This window comes from Grammomys surdaster, unplaced genomic scaffold, assembly GCF_004785775.1.
Source record: "Grammomys surdaster isolate TR1022 unplaced genomic scaffold, NIH_TR_1.0 125941, whole genome shotgun sequence".
NCBI lineage: Eukaryota > Metazoa > Chordata > Mammalia > Rodentia > Muridae > Grammomys > Grammomys surdaster.
Window position 1 is genome coordinate 2,524,945 of NW_021620763.1, and position 17,577 is coordinate 2,542,521.

General features: G+C 47.1%; 1 long non-coding RNA gene across 1 annotated transcript; it reads right to left on the minus strand.

Moving 5' to 3' along the window:
* Positions 1-504: 504 nt before the first annotated feature.
* LOC114608935 lies at positions 505-15,876 on the minus strand. Its single transcript, XR_003709437.1, has 3 exons — positions 15,815-15,876; positions 4,649-4,721; positions 505-559 (listed from the first exon to the last, which is right to left on the minus strand). It is a non-coding gene; the product is annotated as an uncharacterized LOC114608935 (long non-coding RNA).
* Between the last annotated feature and the right edge of the window lie 1,701 nt (positions 15,877-17,577).

The following is a 17,577-nucleotide window of genomic DNA, read 5'->3' on the forward strand; positions in this document are numbered from 1 at the left end:
TGGGTATTTTCAGGGTCTCCCATTAGCCTATGATCCTAAGATTACACTTGTGGGCACTCTGTACGTCTGTCATTTTTTAAAGCTAGTTAACTCGGTGGCTTCATTATTTCCCATCCCCTCCCAGCTCCCCACGGGGCTCTAACTAAATCAGACCCCATTTGGAGTCTGCGTTTCTTTCTGCGCAGCACATTTAAAAGGGACATTGGCCTGTTCTGCCTTCAGAGAACAGAGTCAAGACAAATGGGTGGAAGTCACTCAGAGATACATTTTGATTCCATATAAGAAAGCCGTCTTCTTCCTCAGCCCCTCCAGTCTTCAGAACCTCTCATCAAGCCAGGGTTGCTTTTTGAAGCAGTTTGCTCTCAGGGACTGAAACACTGGAGCATGGGGTATTTGAACAGCTGTCAACATTGTTCCGGAGGAGATTTTTTTTTCCCCTGAAGTTTCCTTCCAGTTCTGACACTGTGTGATTGATTGACTGTCTGACTTCTCAAGGTGTTTTACCTCGTCAACAACTCCTTTTTAGTTCTTTGATGTTGAGCATTACCTTCACCTGTTCCTACAAGGAAAGAAAAAAAAGTTGGCAAAAATAACATGGAATGACAGTATTCATCATATTTCTTATTCCTGGGACCAAATATATGATGCAGGCAGCTTGAGGAAGGGTTTGTGGGCTGAGGGATTTAGTTCATCGTGTGAGGGGAGGCATGGGGGCAGAGTGTGAGGTGGCTGGTCACATTGCACCCAGTCTCAGAGAGATGAATGCCACCGTTCAGCTTCTTCTTTCCCCATGTTTAGGTACTATGGGACCCCAGTTGATGAGATGGGGCCACCCCCATTCAGGGTGGGTCACCCTTCCTCAGTTCTACCTCTCTGCTAATGACCTCAGTGTCACACCCAGAGGTGGACCTTCTAGGTGCTTCTACATCAGTTGAGGTTGACAGTGGAGATTAACCATAATACTTCCCATCCATGCTTAGCATCAGGGCTTGACCCCAGGCCTCCTGGAAGTTGCTCACCTTCCCAGCTTCCTTTGCGTCCCTGCCCCACCTTTGTTCTCCTGGTTCCAGCCCTACTAACCTTAGCCCCCTTTGCCTCGGTTCTCAGGCTGTTGCTTGCCCCTCTGCCTTGAGCCAGTGTTCCCCCTGCTTGCCTTGGCCTGGAAAAGGTTCATTCTCCCCTACCCCCAACCCCTATCATCCCAGACTGGTGGCATTTGAGCCGCCTTGATGCTACTGACAAGATCACATCTGCCTACTGTAATCTTTTCTTTTGTAATGTAATAAAAAGAGGTGGGTTGCCCTGACGATTGAATTAAATCTATTCCTAAAATTCTCTAGCAGGGAACAGGTGAGTGTTTAGGCCACTGGAAGACTGCACTGGAATGACTTAGAGAGGAAAGCGGACGACTCCTGTGCTGAATGCCAAACAGTGAACGCCTCTTGCCCTTCACAGATGGGCCTCCTGCTGCCTTGAAAAGCATGCCTTTGCCGCCTGTCAAAGCTCTGGTCATTCAGCAAAAGCAAGCTCAAAGAGAGACCTTTAGAAGTCTTCTTGGTCTATGAGGACGGAGTTGCTCCTTCTTCATACTTGAGCCTCCAGGACACCTTCTCTGAACACCCACCACTATTGCTTGCACCACACCATGGTGTGTGTGTGTGTGTGTGTGTGTGTGTGTGTGTGTGTGTCCTTACTTAGCAAGGAGCTCTTCATGCATATCTTTGCATCTCATCTTTGCATCCCGTCCTTGTCATAGTACCTGGCTATATTAGCACCTTGCAAGATCCAGAAATCAACATTTTTTTTTTTTTTTGGAGAAAAACCACCTAACCAGTCTGTTCACCCAGCATGCTTCTGGCTTGCTATCCTTCCTTCAATTAAAAAACAAACAAACAAAAAACCCCCAAACCAAAAAATGACATCCTTGTAGGTGTGCTTTAGGTAGGGAAAACCCCAATAGAGGGTCCTGGACGGTTAATGAGGAGGAAGGGTGAAGGGGAGGAGACAGCAGAAGGAGCCACGCTGAAAACTGGCTGGATCTTCCTCTTTCTCTCTGCTGAAAGTTGGGGTGTGTCTGGAGGTAGCCGGGTATGGGGATGGGCCATGAAAGTTTCATACTCAGTGTTTTACTGCTGTGCGCATTACCTGACAGAAACAGTTTAGGGAAGAGATGGTTTATTTTGGCACAGATTTCAGAGGGATTTCAGTCTCCTGTGGTGGGGAAGTCCTGGCAGCTGGCCAGCCACTCTATTACCTCTTCCCGGGCCTAAGACAGAGGCTTCTCACAGGTGGAGAGCAGGAGGCACAGCCTGCGGGCTGGGCCAGAACCTTCAAAGCCTGCCTCTAAGCCTTTCAGTCTTAAGGACTGATTCTGACAGCCAGGCCTCACTCGCTTAAGGCTCTGAGACCTTCAAAACAGCGCCACCAGCTGGGAACATGAGCTCACTGCAAAGCCTGCAGGAGTCCTTTCATTGTCAAGCCCAACTCTGTTGCTTAGTTTAAGAACGCTGGGTCTCTCCTCCCTCCCTTCCTCCATCCCTCTCTCCCTCCCTCTTTCCTTCCTCACTATCCTACCCTTGCTTGGTTCCTGAGCTCAGAAAACAGTACCACATGCTCACCAGCTTGAGCCAGTGTAGGCCCAGGGCTGTTCCTGGAGGCCGTGATGTGCTTGTGTTCTGGAATGCCTGAGAACCAAAGCAGCTAGCTAGCTTGTCCTCCCAGTGTCTACTCCACTTCCCTCAAGTTGTGCTTACTTTTTAATTGCTCCGCTTCTTCCCTTTGTTTTCCTAGTTAAAGGCCACCAAAGAATGGAATTGGGTATTTCAGCCGTTTGTGGTCACCTTTCATTTCATGGTCCTCTGCATTTATTAACTCTTATTTCCTCTCCATAATCTCCCTTTCCCCTGATATTTGTAAAAGCACATCTTATTCTCCTTAATTGCATTGCTGGCGTGATCTAATTCCTATTTTCCCCTTCCGAATCTTTGCCCAGGAAGCTTTAACTGGTGCTACAGTCTCTGTTTTTCTCTCTTTTCTCTTTGCAGACACAAATGCTATTTCTTTCCCTTCAGATCTCTTTCAGTCTTCGGGGAGGTCGTGTTGATTGTCTTCTGCTTCTCCTTTAGAAAAAATCCCTGACTGGGTTTTAATTATGTGTGGGTCCCTTCCCCAAAAACACTCAGCCCCAGTCTAGAGCCAAACAAAGTGCTCCGAGCCGCTCCACGGCAGGGGCAGGCGACCCTTCCGGTTTCCTGCCTGAACAGAAAGCTGAGCCTGGGGCGAGAAGGAAGAAAGAAGGCTGCACTGTCTTATGGCTTCCTTTCTTCAGCTGCGCACAGACTGGGGTGAAGCTAATAACAGAAAGATCTAGATGCCTAGCAGGCTCACTTCCTACATAATTAGGTGCTCATCGGCAGTGACAAGGCCACTCAGCTTCTGGTTTGTTGGTCTCGGGTCCGAGCATCCATCTGAATGCTGGTCATTTTGCCATTCTCAAAATGCCACAACTGCAGCAGCCCCTGGGTATTTTGCCATTCTCCTTATTTAGCTCCTGTCTTATTCTGCTGTGACCCCTGGCTATTTGTGTGTCTCTTTTACCTGTCCAAAATTTAACCCTCTCCTTACTCTTTTGCAACATAAATGAGTTTTGGGTTCCATGGTTCCCACTACTATTAGCTTCCTTACCCATTATTCTTCTATAAGCATCCCCATACCCACCCCACCCTTCCTTCCTTCCATGTGTGACAACCGTCAGTCGGCACCTATCATGTGTGCCCTGTTTCCCACTCACACGGGATATCCCCATTCAGCATCCCGGGCCAAGGTGAGCATGGTGTGGCCATTCAGTCCCCCTCCCCCCCCCACCAACTACCACTCCTGGTTTTTCTTCCTTATCTCTCTGCCTCCCGCCCACCCCTAACCCCCAACCCACTCGCCACCCCTGTCACCATGCCTTAGAGAAGCTGACTTTGTCTGTAATCTAGGAAGCACAGGTGAGGATTTAGTCCGCAGACTTCTATCTTCCTTGGGGCACGGTGAACACGTGACTTACATAGTTCAGGCCATTCCCACTGGAGAGAGCATTTATTGCAGACATCTGGAACAAAAAGCTTCCGTGTTGTAAACATAAAACAGCTCTCACCTCAGAGGGAATAAAAGATAATTTGTCAGCCTAATATCTAATATCAGTGACCATGGCCTTGGGACATGGATTCAGACGGCCTTGGACGGTGTGTTCAAATGAACGGAAATGGTTTCATAGTTATCCGACAACAACAACAACCAAAAGCCATAGGTCAATTGTTGAACACATTGGTGAAAATCCAAGCAGGCAGATTCTAACAAAACAAGTATGTCTCTGTTCTAGGTTTCAGATGTTGTCTGAGGTCATTCTTATCTTTTGGGTTGATGGATTCTAGCGGAGTATTATGCATTCCAACCTCTGTCACCGATAGTCGCAGGATGTGAGGTCAGAGGTGAGCAATGAATAGCTATTAAATGGACTGAAGATAGCCCAATATAATTTGGTCCTGGATCTGTAACATTTCAACTCTCCACAATCTTGGGCTTAAAATCAATGTATCAGCCATATAGAATCTGTTAGTTACACAGATGTGCCCCCCCTACCCCCCTAGGAACTTCGGATCACCTTAGTCTTCTGAGAGAACTTCCAGAATAGGTCTGAGCTGACAGTGGACATCTTTAGCACCGTATGCGAAGAGCTGAAAATGAGGTCAGAGTAGATCAATACCAATAGACACAGGAGAGCAGAGCCTTGATCTCATTGCCTGCACTCATGCCATGCCTGAGCCCCTCCTAGACCTCTGCCATGTGTGCACCCTGCATCTCACCCATAGGCTAGTCATGCCGGCACCACCTCCTCGATCCACGCTCTCCGTACATCCGATGCCGCCACCTTCCTAATTCTCTCACTCAGACCCCATAGTAACCTGCATAGGAGTCTCCCTGCCGCTACCCTTATTCCAGAGTCAGTCAAGTCAGGCTTGAAAACCTCAAGTCATATGAGAGTGCTACTCTCCTCAGAACCCTAAAGACATTGCATTAATCTCCAACCCTCAGCACCCACCTGCTCCCTCTGAGCTCATCTACTGCTGCACCCTGTCAGCTCACTCCATCCTTGCTGGCCTCTTAGCTGCCACCTCAGGACCTTTGCACGTGCCATTCTGTCTCTCGGCCATGTTCTTCCACAAGTAGCGGTATGGCTGGCTCCCATTTGCCTCACAGGCTTCAGCTGAGCCACTGAAACCGTTTCTGCCTCCCGTGGAACTCTCCCCCCCCCCTTTGCTTTGCTTTGTCTTTCTAGAACACCTTACCATTACGACACAAACTCATAATTACATCTACATGGCTATACCCACCCATCAGCACCCTTAGAACATGTAGGCTTGTCTTCTTTGCTAATGAATATAGAAACTTCTAGAACACCCCCCCCCACCCCCCGCACCAAGCAAGCATTCAATAAAGCATTATCAGTTGACTGGTTGGATGAATTAAAGGATCATGTTCTTATTTTGAGTGAGGCATTTTAAACTGGGTTCCTGCCACAGGCAGACAAAAAGATTCCAGTATGGAGTTCAGTTAAGATTTGGTTTAAACGTGGGCAGATGAACAGCTTGGCTTTGGCTGGGTTGTAAGTTACATCTCCATAGCAGACTTGAATGCACCTGTCCGGTTGAGTCCCAAGATCCTACCATACCCCCGGCCTCCTTGGATCCTCACATGGTTTTGCAAGACACACGCAGTCCATGCTGCCTGCCCCTCACGTGACAGGGAACGTGACTACGGTCTGGCTGAGCAGCACAGCCCCTGCCGCTTTGTCCCCAGCCCGCAGTTCTGTTTCTGCGTTTCTATCCACAGTCCCACAGCTTCACCACGTGGCTCTTCCCACAGCCCTAGGGGAACACAACGAAACTCTGTCGCTTGCAGTCTCTATTTATCTGGCATTTCCAATCCCCTCTTCTCTGAAAGCCAATAACATTCTGAATTTTTCCCATAAGAGATTGTGGGCTCTTTGGGAAAGAGAAAAACAAGCAGATGGTTCTCAGGAAACCGGATCTGCTCTGTGAGATCAAAATTTCCCCTTCTGTAAACTAGCCCTTAGCAGAACGTTCTTCAAACCACGGACAACAGACATTCATGTGCTCCAGCCTTAAGTGGCCACAATATGCGGCAGATTCCTCTGCCAGCCCCTCGCTCCCAGCCAGAGCAGCTTTCCCTTCCCCAGCTATTCCCCACAGGCCACATTAGCTCCTGTTTAAATTCCCTCCCCTCGCCGCACGCTTCCATGTTTCTCAGCAGCCCCCGGTGGACATGCGCATGCGCAGGCTTATCTGTTTTCACACGTAATGGATCAAACAGCAGGGGCTTCTAGCTGGAAACGGTTTTCTAGGCTGCAAAAGGCTACAGAAAACCACGAAGCTGCCAATACGGTTCAGAAATTATTAATACACACTTGGCAGGAGTTGGCACATGACACTGCCCCATGATCATGGAGAAAGACAGACGACTTTTCTCAGTGGTGGGAGATTTAGGATGGGAGCCTTTATCCAGGGACTTTCTGTATTGCTACTTTTTTTAGATGGCTTTTACACGAGGTCACAATGTCAAAGATCATTGGAGCCCCCTTCTGATTCCAAACTAGGGTCTACAGTAGACCCACGTCACATTTTTTTGGTGTTTGTTTTGGAAATCCGGACAACCTATTAAGGAATGGCTTATACTGTTTCATAACAATAAACGACAAAATGGTTTCTCTGACTTTTAGCCACCCCACAGAATGCATCATTGTAATGGGGCAAAAGGTCGTGTCTGTGCCCAGTCATAAATCTGCCACTCTCAGCCCAGGCTCACCTAGAGATCACGGCCCTGCGCCCCAAGGCTCGGCTGCTTTAACTATTGATAACACCCGGGGCTCTCTATTCTATGGTCTTATTTTATATTGAATGGTGGAATCTTCCAATTTTTATCCAGGTTGTTTTATTTGCTTGCTTATTTATTTACTTGTTTATTTCTTTGTCTTTTCAGGATTTCTATAAGACTTTGAGGGATTTCACAGAAAGGAGAACTTAGAGCCTTCCTGGAGTCAGGGTGGATGCAAGGCGGGGCTCTCAGGGGAACAGAGAGACTCAGGGGTCTCCTAACTCTTACTTCTTAAGAAGAGGACTTTGAAAGAGCTGAGAACAGAAGCCACCTGCATTATCTGATAACGTGTGTTTAATGGGTAAACGAGAGAAAACAGATGGGAAAATACAACTCAAATGGTAGAATGGCTGGGGGCAGAGGTGGCCCGTGTGGTAAAACTTTTGCTTTGTAAGTATGAAGGTGTGAATTTGGCCCCAAAAACCTGGGTGAAAACACTGGTTGTTAACGTGCACTTAATGTCCCGCCCCAGGGATGGGAGGCAGGGGCTTGCTGGCCAGCAGACTGACTTAGTTAACAAGCTCCGGGAAACTTAGAGACTTTGTTTAAAAGTAGGTAGATGGCTTTCCTGAGGATGGAGTCCTAAGAGTTGTTCTCTGGCTTCCACATGTGCATACACATATACGCACACATGTATTTAAAACAACCCGCACCTGCCCCCCCCCACACACAAAAGGATCCAGTAGAAGCCAGATGCTTGTTTCTTGGCCTGTATAAAAATATAGGACTGTAAAAAGCATGAGTTCAGGGAAAGTGTGACACCACATTGAACAAGAGGCACGAACATGGTGGAGCAAGACTAGAGAAACGATCCCAAGGACACTGGGCCTCAAGGGACTAGGGGGAGATGGCTCAGCCACTAAGAACACTAGGTGCTTTTTAGCGGACCTGGGTTTTGTCCCCAGCACCCACATAGTGGTTTATAACCATTAGTAATTCCATTCCATCGACATAGCAGGAGTGGAGGGAGGCATATCGGACAATGCTGGGCAGAGCCCTTGGTGCTCTGGGGGTAAACTTGTGCCCTTCCTCTCAGCCAAAGCCGTGTTGAGAAGCAGACACCGCCATCCCAGGTGAGAAAGCTACTGTTCCCTTGGCCTTGATACAAAGAAAAAAACTAAAACCTAGGTCATACAGTGCTTGGAATGATAAACTCCCAGAGAAACGGTTCTCACACATACACCTTTTCATTTCTTCTTCTTTTTGTGGAGAGTAAGCTTGAGGCCTTGCAACTTCTGGACAAGTGTTTCACCACTGAGCCTCAGCCTACAGAGACAGACGGCCTTGGAAGGCAGATGAGAGCTTCTTAGGCACACACGGTCACTAGAACAGAGGCTGGGAGCGTGTGTGGCAGGCTTTGAATTCCAGCCTTGGCTCTCTGTTATACTCAGGATGGAATGAAGACCATCTCTTCCAGGTCTTTCTCCTGCATGGAGTAAGTATCAGGAGTGAAGTTATTCTAGAAAATCCATGAAGCTGGATTTTGTTAGACTCAGTAGCTCTTGTGGAAGTTCAGTGCTAGCCTCTGTCCTTCCTTGTACTCGATCCTGTATTACTCCTCTCCTGCTAGGGGAGGGGCCCACGGAGGCCAAGCATCCCCTATCTTGGGATGGGATGACTATCAGCTGCCATCCCTTCCACTGGGAGACTGACTCCAAAGTGCCCCGAGACTTCTTTCAAGTATTTCAAGCAAATGTTGAAATGGACGGCTAGGTCCAGGTCACAGACTTTGTCAGGGCTTTGAATGTCCTCGTGTCTTCAGAGAGCCACCCAGTCATCAGTTGCTGCTCTCTGTGCCCACTGTCCAGACCTGATGTCTCAGATATGCGAGTCCTCCTCTTCTACCTGCCTGTCCCTCTGTTGCTTTCTGACTCCTCCTTCCACTCCATCTGCACTTCTTGGTAACACTGGATTCTTCTTTGGTCTGAAGATACACCCGACATGGTCTCCTGCCTTACTAATCTTCTCCTGAAGGCCTGTCACTAAACACGATGCTAATTCATGTTGCTTATTATAAACCCCAACTAGAATGTGAATTCAAATATGGGTAGAGCTACTTCCTGGGGGTCTAGAAGAGTCAGGCATAAGAGTACTAGGTGGTCAGTAAATATTCACTGCAAAAATAAAAGAACACCACGCCACAATAACTGTAACTGTTAGTCTACAACACAGTGTGCTTAGCTCTAAATACACTTCCCAACTGCCCTGGTGAGAGATATAAACAATGAAGGCCTTTGGAAAGGAGCACACAACTTCCCGGACCTACCCTCCACCTCCCTCTGCAGCTTGCCTGCCTCTTTCTTCTGCTGATGGCAGCACATGTTCCTCTCTTGAACTGGCTCCTTTGCCTAGGACACCCGGAGCTGGCTCAGGCACAGGTCTCCCCACTTCAGTGTTGTATCTCTCTAGGTCCACTGGTCACACTCCTCACAGACATCAGGTCCCCGGGTGCCTGCCTCATTTCTCTCTTCAGTCTGGAAAGCAGGAAGATGTGTGCCCTGCTGTCTCCGCCACTCCTGGCTTGTGGCGGCTGTGGTAAGTACAGGTGGGTATGAGGAGTTTGTGGAATGGGGTGCAGGGGTTGGAGCACCTATCAGGTGATTGGATTCTGTCGATTCTGAGGACTAGTTCTAAGAGCAGTAGGATGGATGTGTACACCCCTGAGACTGGAGAGACCATAGGTCTCAGAAACAGAAAGCAGAGCCAGGACAGCTAAGTGTCATCTTTATCTGCAAAACTGTTTAGGCAAAGTTGGGCTCAAACTCCTGATATTCCTGTTTCCTTTCCCCAAGTACAGGGATGATGATATTTTGCCAGTGGTTAGATTTTATTTATTATTTTTTTTATGACAGGGTCTTGTCTTGCTGTGTTGCCCAGGATATCCTCACAGTAGTAATCCTCTTGTTTCAGCCTGTAAGTGCTGGGATTATGCATGTGTCACCATAGCCAGCAAAAACATGCTGTTTGAAAGCGGGTTGGGGAAGTAGATTGAAAACCACAATTCAAACTCAAGTTTGAGTGTTTTAACTTCGGGCAAGGAAATTAGCAAGGGTGCAATTCAGGTTGTTGCCAGAGGGTGGCAGCAGGAGACAGGGGCTTAGCCTGAAGGTCTTTTTGCAACAAAGCGGTCTTGAAAGCTGCGGGCTTCAGGATTGTGGTTGCTGGAGATTTGTGCTCAGCTCACTGCTGTGGAATCAGGCCATTGCTGAGCGGAGCCAAACCTAGCCGCTTCCCTCTTGAGTGATGACTCACTGACCCCTGGCGGGCGGTTTTCTTTTTTTTTTTCTTTTCTTCTTCTTCTTTTTTTTTTTTTTTAAAAAAACCTTTATATTGATTCTTTGTGAAAGTCACCTCAATCCCACTCATCTCCCTGTCTCCACCCTTGTAACCTCTCTCCAAAACAAAAATAAAAACAAACAACAACAAAATCCAGCCAAACCAAAAAAACCTCATCTGGTTGTGGAAGCTGTAGTGCGTCAGTGTGTCTGTCACACGCTATACCCAATTTGCTTTCCTTGCAAATGTTCATTTCGTGAGTCACTGGTCTGGTTCAAGGCCTTTGGCTTCTGCTACACCATCAATACTGGATTCTCACCAGGACTCCTCTTGGATATCCTGTTGTTGCCCTGTGTCATGGATGTCCTGCAGCTTTGGATCTGCAGGACCTGCCCTTTCTCACGCTTCAGCAATTCATAGAGGAGGTAGATTTTTGGGGTAGGCCAACTCAAAGCTCTGAATCTGGGCCTGGGTGGTAGCTGAGTTGGTGAGCCTGACAACTCTCCAGCACTGCCCTGGTAGGCTAGCTCATCCAGTACCATGGCTGGTGAGGGGTGGGGCTAGCTCTTCAGCACTCATGTCCTGGGGATGGCTCACCAGTGGGAGTGTGAGCAGCACCTTCCCCCCTCCCCCGACACACACACCAGGGCCAATTCTATTGTGCTGCCCAGGCAAGGTACAGAGCCTACCTACCAGCTCTGCACTGCCCTTAGACATCAACTTGAGCTCAAGCTGGAACCCAGACCATGGATGTCCACATGGCCTTTGGTGGTAATATGAGCCACCACCCACCACCATCAACACAGACGCCTGCTGCTGCATGGCCACAGACCCAGACATGACCCTCACTGCATCACTGGCCCAGACTTCACTACGATCTCAAGTGGCTTGGCAGGCTACTTACATCAGGCTATCCCTTTCCATCCTCATCTCCAGTTCCGCCTCTCTTCATAGTGCCTGCATTAAGCATACCATGCATCGGGCGGGCCTCTGGGTGAAGCACTTTTTTCATTCTTGTCCTTAACCTCACCATATTATTTGGCCATTTCTGGTGATTTTTTTGTTGTTGTTACTGTTATTGTTTTCTTAACTGTTTTGTTTTATTTTTAATTTAATACGTTTATTAGTTCTTTGAGAATCACACACAAGCATCCAATCTTCTGATGTTGGCTTTTGAGACAGGGTCTCTCTGTGTAGTTTACCTTTCAACTCTCTGGAACCCAGAGTGCTGGATCTGAGTGCTGGATCATGAGTGTTCATCTCCTGCTATAGTGACTTCACCTGGTCGTTACCGAAAACTTCAGAGACAAATTGAGCGGGCAGAATTGGTTCCTCCTTCTCTCACCTGAGTGCTTTAATTATGAGGAAACAAAGGCACAGAGAGGTTGTGTCCATGATCAGAGAGAGAGCAGGCAGGAAATGTGAAAACCCATCCACTGAGCCTGCATCTTCTAACTTCGGTTCCGTTATGCCATCGTTTGAGAAGCTGGTCTGTTCAGCTGTTCCAGTAGCCAGTATTTTGGGCTCCTGATGTTTACTGAAGATCTGCATGGACTTTTAGCATTCTGGTCACTGGTCACCTTGGCTAGCTGGTGCCAGCATCCCCTTCCCTCAGGCAGAAGCCTCAGCCTACTTCCCTCTACCCAGACATCAGTAGCAGCCCTCCGTGAGCTGCTCCTAAGTTAGCTGTTGAGAAACACCCTGTGTCTCTGTGTCATATACCTCTTGGGCTTTCAGCTCACAAACTCACAGGCACTGCTGGTCTTACAGCTGAGCAAGCCTAAGACATCACCAGGAGGAGGGCTGCAAAGGGGAAACAAGAAGCAAAGAAAAATAACACATACCTAAGCAGTCTTAAAGTTTCTTGAGGAGCTAGGCTGGATCCCAGGGTTCTCAGCGGCTAGGCAGAGGCTCCACAGTTGATCTGCGTCTGCAGCCCAGACTATCCTAGTTCTTGCTACTCCTTGTCTCAGATGCCCCAGCCTTAGGAGCTTGCCTGGCTTACCCTCAGGGTGAAGATCTCAGGCTCCCCCATTTCCACTCTCTTAAACACAGCATCCCCCTGACGCCTGCTTATCTGGGGTTTCCCTCTTTACAGTTTCAGTTACCTGAGATCCAACACAGTTCAAAAATCTTACACGGGAACTTCCAGAAGTAATGAATTTATATATTTTCCATAACTGTTCTCATAGCTTATTGCCACAATTGCTCAATTTTGTCATTAGTCCTTATTAATCTCCTATGGTACCTAATTTGTAGACAAAACTTGATTACCAAAAATTAGTTAAGGTGTGTGCAGGGTCAGCGGTCCCCAGATCCAGTGGGGGTTTGTGGGATGTATCACCTGTATAAATGGACTATTGGAGGCCTCTCTCCACCAGAACACAGAGGCAAGGGGAAAGCAAAGTTGACAGACATCAAGGCTGTCTTAGAGTCCAGACACTGTGGGACATGTCACCTCATCTGACTCTCACAATGAGCTGGAGGAACTGAGGCTCAAAGACACACACGCCCATGTCTGGAGTCACCCATCTAGAGAATGATGGGGAGGGAGGGGGTGTTCTCCACCATCGCATGACTGACTATTCAGCAGATGACAGGCAAATTTGTCTTTCTTGCAGAGATAGTTACCCTGAGGGGACTTCCACGTTTGGTGACTCTAGCTTCGGAACGGAACCCGAAGTAACCTGTGGGTGGCAACTGCAAGAGGAAAAGGAAGCTCCATTGTTTTTCCTCAGGGAAGCAAGCTAGGTGGAGGGCAGATCTGCAGGCAGGAGGTGGTCCATGCAGAAAGAGCTCACCACCTGTCACAGGACATATGTTGCTGGCCAAGCACATCCAAACACATTGCCTGGCAACAACAGTCCCCATGAATGGGATGCAGCTGTGGCTTCTGACAGATGGGGCCAGCCAGATATGACCAAGCTGAACATCAACAAAAACCTGGCCAGAACCAGGCAGGCGGCGTGGCTTCCCGGGCTGTTAATCACAGAAGCCATGGTGAATATAAGTTTTTAGTAAACAATGCTACATGCTTGGCTCCTGGTTTGGGTTTTTGCCTGAGTGTGAAAGTGTGAAGTGTGAAAGCTTGGGAAACAGGACTGTAGCAAACAGGACTCAGTGATAGCCTTAGGACAGGAGGGAACAGGAAGTCCCCAGAGTTTAGAGCCCAGCTTCCAGGGACTGAAAACCAGATAATGGCTGGATCCAACAGGGCAGATACAATCCAGAAACTCCCTGGATTTAGAACCCTCAACTGAGTGGTCAAGCGAAGACCAGATTCTCTCATGAGTTCCTCTAAAATCCCACAGTTCAAGCAATCCAGTAGAATATGAATTTAGAAACACTGTCTCGGCCACAATGTCAACTTGACCTGAGCCTTGTCTGGCTCTCCCTTGTCCCACAGTGAAGGAAGTAGAGTTGGGTGCCTCAGTCCTACAGGGAACTCAGCCGAGACCCCTGAGAACACATTCTCTCCTCCTCCTCCATTTCATATTCTCTTCCTGTTAGTCTACCTCCCAGGAGCCTCAGTTTGAGCAAGAAAAAGAAGGAATGGAGAGAGATCAGGAGATCAGCCTTGGAGCGTAGGGCATCTGTAAGGAGAAGCGGAAGGGAGAATCTACCAGCTGTGCCCTGAAAACCCACACAGCCAGAGGCAGAGGCTGCAACCCTGAGGCTGTAAGAAGGGGTGGGCTATACTTAGGATGAGGACTCAACCAATCAAAAGCAATGCCTGTCCAAGATAAGAGGATTAAAATAGCAGCAACACGCAGAACAGCAGCCGCTGGCCCCTAACACAGAGACTCCCCTCTAAGGGCACCCCATGACTTTTTATGAAATAAGATGAGCTTATGTGTTTTTTTGTCATAAAGGGTACCAAAATATGCCACCCCAAATTGTGCCTCTTTGCAATGCAGATTATTTTATGCTACATGCTGTTGAGGACAAGCAGAGACAAAGAAAGGTCCACAAACAGGGTTCAAGTTTCCCTCTGAAAGGGAAATTAGCATGTATAAAGGAAATATCTATTTGTGAAAAATGGTGCCTTTTCCTCTACTAGGAAGGCAGGAAGAAGAGGTCTCAGAATTCTGAACTCCTACTGACTGACCTTAGTCTGCAGACACACCTCCTGCTCCTCGAACTCAAGTACAGGACCTGATGTGGTCACCTTGGGACTGGCTGTTCCCATCTGAGAGCCTTAACCCCCCTTCCCTTTGCTGACACTAAAGTAGTAGATGAGGCCAAGTTCCACCCTGCCCATTGGGTGGCTTGTTGTAGTGAGAATTTTGGTTTCTTAAAAACCCAGTTATGTTATGTGAATATGTTTTTATTTCAATTCTAGGTGTGGGATATGAGGCTGCTTCAGATTGTCCACAGCCACTATGGTTGTCTCCTGCTCTTGGAAGGGCATGATTTTTGCCAGTTCTAGATAGTTTAATTCTGGGGACTCTGGATAGGGGATAAATGCTAGAGCCCCAAGAGGGGCAAGAGGCACTTTGGAGAAGGAGGAAGAGGAGAAGGAGGAAGGAGAGGAGGAGGAGGAGGAGGAGGAAGAGGAGGAGGAGGAAGAGGAATAAAAGGAGGAAGAAGAGGAAAAGGAGGAGGAAAAGGAGGAAGAAGAGGAAGAGGAAGAAAAGGAAGAGGAGGAGGAAGAGGAGGAGGAGGAAGAGGAGGAGGAGGAAGAGGAAAAGGAGGAAGAGGAGGAGGAGGAAGAGGAGGGGGAGGAGGAGGAGGCGGCGGCTGCTCTTGGTTGCTGTTTTGGGAGTTTGTCAAGTGACTGTGAGCAAAAGAGACAAGCAGAAGTTGGCAAGGTCCTTATGACAATGAAGATTGGTCTTGCCCCAAGAAGCTCAATGTCCCTAATCAGCAGGAAATGGTCTAAAGAAGTCTATGTCCCCTTTCCCCTCTAATCTTTCTCTCCTACCTAGTATGTGTTATGAGGGAGAGGGGGTTGGAAGAGATGGGGCAGAATAAGTGTTAGAAGGGAGGTAGAAATCTAAGAACCAGATAAAATAATAAAAACACATGCCAATGGCTTGTAACTGAGTTCTTCTCCGCACAGGCTGACCCCCTTTAAGTTTTGTTCTTTTATTTTATGTGTATGAGTGTTTTACCTGCATGCCTGTTTGAGCTGGATTACCTAGAACTGGAGTTATACGTTGTGTTGTCATGTAGGAGCTGGGAATTGAACCCATGACCTCTGGAAGAGCAACCAGAGCTCTTAACTATTGAGCCACTCCTCCATGTCATGGAGCTATCTAACTCCTCTGAACTGTACCGATAGCTCTACTTTCGCTTTCTAAATGAATGTATCCCTGTCACTGTATCTCACTAGTGACTACCTTTTACTATCAACTTTACTTTGACTATTAACTACCCTTTCACAGATTTGTCATTTCATTGGATCTCTCCCTTTGTGAATCATTCTTTTAAGAACTTTGACCCATTTTATAGCTGTCTATTTTTTCCTAATTTTTATAAAAAATTAATTAATGGTATTAACTTTTGTCATGGATCTTGTCAGTAATTTGCCTCTTTTATTATATAGCCTTTCAATTAAAAAAATTTTTTTCTTACATAGTAAAGTTTTACATCTTACCGAATGAGACCTGTCCATTTTCCTCCTTTATGGTTCTCCTTTGAAGCTGGCTCATCATTCAGAACTGAAGTGGATGGGGGGAAAGAACATGGTTAGCCTTGTAAATCAGGGGAGGAGAGCATGGCTCCTTGAGAGCATGGGGACCACAGGAAAGTGAGAGGACAACAACTGGCTCACAGCAGAGGCTGATATGTGCTTCCTCCTCCCATGGCTGGTGGCCAGGTGGCCAGTGACTAGAACTTAGCAGCAGAGATGTCACATGCTAATGGTTTCTCAGAAAGGGATGTCTTAAGCATCCTTTATGCAAACAAAGTTTTCATTTTAAAAGCAATATGATCCAGGTTGGGGTGTAAGCACATGTATACACATGAACACACACACATAAACACACACACACACGTGCTCCACACACACACAGTATTTCTTTGATAAACCAATAATTTTTTCCTATTTTAAAAATGTTTTTGTTAATGATGGATAAAAACTACTGATACCTTTGACTGTGGATGTAGCTCAGTGGTTGAGTGCCTGCCTCGAGTGCTCAAGGTTCCATCCTCAGCATCCCAAAGGGAAAATAAGAAATGATGCTTACATCTTAGATATTAACAGTTTTCTTATATTGCAAATATTTTGTCATGACTTCTCACATGTTTTATTAGCCCTTTGTACATGCATAGATTCTAGATTTTTACGTGGCCTATAATGTCCATCTTTACTATTTCTGAATTGTGCAGTATATATAGGAAGATTTTTCTATACTCAAGGATAGAAATTCTTTTATGTTTCCTATTAAGTTTTTAACACTTGGGTTTTCCCCCCTAGGAATTAATGTTTTAACTCAACCATACTGCATTGTTGTGGCTGTTGTAAGAACCTGAAATGGAAAACTCATGATTTTGAAGAACTTTTCTCACTGAATTCTAAAGAATCGAAAGACTGGATGTTTACTGTATCTCTTGCCCATGTGACCGCTCTGTCGTCTTTTTAGGGATGCTAGTCCTTACATCCCTGACCCTTTCCCAGATCACGAACCCTGTTCTTTTTTCTTTTTCTTGTTCTCTCTCCCAGTTCTGATTGTCCTGGTCTCTCCACCTCCTTAGTCATCTGTAGTGTTAATCGCCCTGGGTATTTTGAATTTGGTTGTTCATTATTATTTTATAGTCTTAGGACAAGAGAGATGTCTTGGTACTTAAGAGCACTAGCTGCTCTTCCAGAGGACCCAGGTTCCATTCCCAGCACCTACAAGGCAGCTCACAACCATCTGTAGCTTCAATTCCAGAGAATCCCATGGCCCTTTCAGGCCTCTTCAGGCATTGCATAAGTGTCTCAGTTACTTTTCAATGGCTGTGACAAAACAAGGCAATTTACAGAGGAAAGAATTTATTGGGTCTTACAGTTCCACGACCATCACAGCAGGAAGTATGGCAGCAGGCATGTAAGTGCTAGAATGGTAACTGGGTGTTTACATTCCTATCCACAGGAGGAAAGAGAGAGAGAGAGAGAGAGAGAGAGAGAGAGAGAGAGAGAGAGAACAGGACCACAAAGGGCTTTAAAAACCTCTAAGCCCATGCCTAGTGACACACCTCCAACAAGGCCACACCTCCTAATCCTTCCCAAATATACATATCTGAATTCTATTCCCTTATGACCGTTTGCTGGCGAGTCTCCTTGTTTCTGCTGAAGGCAGCACAGCTGAGTAGGCAGCTAGGTTTAAGCCCTTGTTTACAAAGGGGTAGCTCTGGCAACTGACCTCCCAGTTCCTC